General features: G+C 47.4%; 1 long non-coding RNA gene across 1 annotated transcript; it reads right to left on the minus strand.

Annotated features, from left to right (window-relative positions):
- Positions 1-2,767: 2,767 nt before the first annotated feature.
- Positions 2,768-3,584, minus strand: LOC139706245 (uncharacterized). The gene is made up of 3 exons (XR_011707877.1): positions 3,477-3,584; positions 3,162-3,253; positions 2,768-2,884 (listed from the first exon to the last, which is right to left on the minus strand). It is a non-coding gene; the product is annotated as an uncharacterized lncRNA (long non-coding RNA).
- Between the last annotated feature and the right edge of the window lie 281 nt (positions 3,585-3,865).

Consider the following 3,865-nt stretch of genomic DNA (forward strand, 5'->3'; position numbering starts at 1 on the left):
CACATGTGTAGGGTTTCTATGGTATGTTAGATTTAGTGTGGTAATGTATTAGATGAATGTGATTTTTATCGGCAGGGATATAAATATATGTGTATTTTGTGTTTGGTGTAGTGTGGAATGCACATTTCACTTGTGTGAGAAGGGGAAAATGTGCATATTGTGGATGGCTGGAAAGTTGTAACTTGGTGTGCAGGCACGAGCGACTGGCGTGGTCTCTTGGCCCGAAGCATGGTGTGTAATGTATGCCTGCGTAAGTAGAGGAATAATGTGTGTGTTGTGTTTGATGTTATGGGAGGTGTTCGTGTCCCTGGCAAGCAGAATGAGTGCTGGCTACGTCTCTGAGTTCTGGAGTGCTGGGTCTGAGATTGCGTCCCGTGAGTGCGCGTGGATTTGTTCTGTGCTCTGCGCATGCTCCGAGTGCAGGGGTGCGTGGGCTCTGTGGGTGGGGGGAGATGTGTGTCGTTTGTGTGCCGAACACAGAACGTTGTGGGGTGGGCTGGCTTAACTGTACCGGGGCGTGGTGGTCGCGTGTGACGTTGCCCAAGTGTGCGGGACGCACAGAACGAAATAAGGGACACCGGTGGCGACACGGTCGCGCCGAGTTGGCCCTACCGCAAGGGCGGGACGTCCTGGGGAGCCAGCCAAGGCCCTACCGCAGGGGGCGTGGCTTCTCGGGAGCGGGCCACGCCCACCTCGGGGGCCGGCGGAGGCGGCGGCTGCGGCGGCGCCGGGCAGGGCGCGGCGGCCTTGCCGAGAATGGCGGCGCCGCGCGGCGCAGTCTCTCCCCGCCTGCGGGGTCTCGGCCGGGGTTTAAATTGTCCTCTTTAATCCTGGCTCTGGTTGGTCAAGCCGGTGGCCCGTCCGCGAGCTTCCCGGTTCCTGCGTCGCCCTCGGCCGCACAGCTGGGCTGCTGAGGCGCCCGGAGGGAGGCGCCGCCCACCCGGTCCGGGACGCCCACGACGGCGACTCCACCCGGAGACAGCGCCGCGGGAAAGCCGAGCGCCCTGGATCGCGTGACCCCGAGTGTCCCCAAAGACCTGTCAAAAAGTGGTCGCCAGAGTCGCTCTCCAGAGACCTTTCTGAATTTCTCGCCCATGAGGGAAAGGGAACCTAGGCTTATGGCCATGCACACAGGCTGCAGGAATGCAGATGTTCCATAGGTTCCTAAGGGACCCTTCCCAGAGGGCCCCAGGTTGAATTAAACAGGGCAACAAAGTAGCTAATTGTCCCAAGTTATATTTAATTCCCATTGTGGAGTGAAGGATTAACATGCATGTGCTTCTGGTGGAATCTACCTCTTCTCCCTGCCTCTTCTGCCTTCCTCCCATCCTTCCTCCTTTCTTCTGCCATGTTTTCATGTGTGTTTGATCAATTACGTTAAATCATACGAACTTACGCTTTATGTACATCAAAATTTATTCCTGGCAAATTCATACTTTCAACTTAGTACCCTTTAGAAAATTTCTGTGTTTTACAGCATTCAGGGAAATTGTTTTTGCTTGACCAAAGTCGCAAACATTCTGAGAATCACACTGATTGGAGCAGCTTGTCCTAGTATGATGACTAGGGGAGTGTCCTGTGGTGACCTAGCTTGGCTATTATGGCTCAGGAGGCGATTGTTAAATATTTGAGAAATTTGCAAGCTAGTTGTTAATCCATTCAAGGCTTGACATTGGTCCTGGAGGGAAATTTTACATCAGGGAAATCATCTTTCTACCCTATGGGAGCTGGTTTACCAGTACACAACTGGTAAGTTGACTCATTTTATTTTATTTTATTTTTGTTGACTCATTTTAATAATGAATGAGATTTATAGGAGACCCTTGGTTTAGCATGAGCTCCTGCACTAGGCCTGCTGTCCAAACCAAAAGAGTGTCACTCTTGGGTAGTTTCAGGTCACCAAGCCCAAACTAAGTTTTCTTCCATGAACTCAGGAGAAATAATAGTCAAATCCCCTAACAAGCCAGTTTTAGCAGGCATGAAAAGAGAGTTCCCTGTTCTTTTACCTTTACCCAAAAAGTGACTTTAAAACAATCAATCTGAGCCAGGCTCAGTGGCACACACCTGTAATCTCAGCTACTTAGGAGGCAGGAGGATAGCAAGTTCTAGGCCAGTCTAGGTAATTTAGTAAGACTTTGTCTCTCTCTCTCTCATTTTTTTTTTTTAAGGAGCAGGGATATAGCTAGTGCTTGCCCAACTTGTGAGGTCCTGGGTTTAATCCCCTATAATGCTAACAAACAAAAAACCAGTCTGCTTTTTGTTCTCTGCTTTTCTCAGCCTCTCTGTAAAACCAACCTCCTCTGCTCAACTCATCTGAATGTTTATTCTAGTTTATAGAGTGGTTTATAGCTCAGTTGGTAGAGTGCTCTCCTTGCATGCACAAGGCCCTGGGTTCAATCCTCAGCACCAAAAAAAAAAAAAGACTATGATGTTTATATTTGTTGTAATCTGGACTTGGAGAGACCATGGTTCAAAGCCAGCCTCAGCAATTGAGCGAGACCCTAACAACTTAGTGAGATCCTGTCTCAGAATTAAAAAGGGCTATGGATGTGACTCAGTGGTCAAGTATCTCTGAGTTAAATCCCTTGTACAAAAAAAAAAGGTGTAATCATATCTTTTGAGTAGGCCATATGAAGTCCATGAAATCGTTTCCCCCAGAACTATATAGATCCCCAAATAGAACCTGAACCTTATGGGAAGAGTGGAATGGTTGCTAGGGAGGCATCTTGATCACTTTGGGCTATAACTGAGAGCCATAGATGGGTGGGTTACAGACAACATTTTATTTTCCCCAGTTCTGGAGACTAGAAGTCTGTGATCAGTGTGCCAGCATGGTTAGGTTCTGGTGAGGACTCCCAATTTGCAGTCTTCTTGTTGTATCTTCCTATGGTAGAAAGAGAGAGCTGTCTTGTGGCCCATTTTATGAGGGCACTAGTTCCATTCCTGAAGGCTCATGACCTAGTCACCTCCCAAAAGCCCCACCTCCTATCACTTTGGGGCTTAAGATTTCAACATATGAAGGTTGAGAAGACAGGAATGTTCTGTCTCAAGAGGCAACCAGCAAGTTCAGTGATCATAGGAGAAAACGTTGAAAACTTGGAGATGATTGATGGTAGTTCATAATTACAGTTCACTTCAGTTAATATTTATTAAACATTTACCATGTCGGGCACTGTTTGAAGCACTCTGTATATGCTGTCTCATTTGATTTCCACAATGTTCTTATGAGGTAGGCATCATTAATATCCTCATTCTGAAAATGGAGAAACAGAGGCTCAGAAAGCCTCAGTCATTGATCAAGGTTATAGAGGTAGCAAGTAGTAGAGTTTGACTTTGACCCCAGGCTCATGCCAGGGCATCTTCTCTTAGCTTTGGTACACTACATTAAATATCGCCTATATTAAATCTGTTAGGGTACACTGCAGTAACAACCCCCAATTCTCCACGTCTTATAATAATAAAGGTTTTTTTCTTGCCTGTTTGTCAGCCATGGCTCTGCATGATATGTCTTGTTCTGGGGTCCAGGCTGAAGGAGCAGACCCTATCATAGCCCTTCCCCCAAAGAGCAGTTCCCAGTACCAGGTGATAAGTCTGAGTCAATAATGTTTGGCAAGCATTATTTCTTCTTGAATTCCATTGGTCAAAGCAAATCACATGGCTAAGTTTGACTCTATGATGAGGGCTGAGAAGTAGATCCCTCCTCCTCTCCAGCACTTCCAGTCACATGGCGACCTGCTGGCTAGTGAATAATTGGGAACTGTTTTAGGTTAGGTTCCCCTGAAGTGGACCTTGAGTCAAGGATTTGTGGGCTAGTGATTTATTAAGGAAGTATTCCTAGGAGAATCCAGAAAAGGAGTGGGGGAGC

Source organism: Marmota flaviventris, chromosome 6, assembly GCF_047511675.1.
Source record: "Marmota flaviventris isolate mMarFla1 chromosome 6, mMarFla1.hap1, whole genome shotgun sequence".
NCBI lineage: Eukaryota > Metazoa > Chordata > Mammalia > Rodentia > Sciuridae > Marmota > Marmota flaviventris.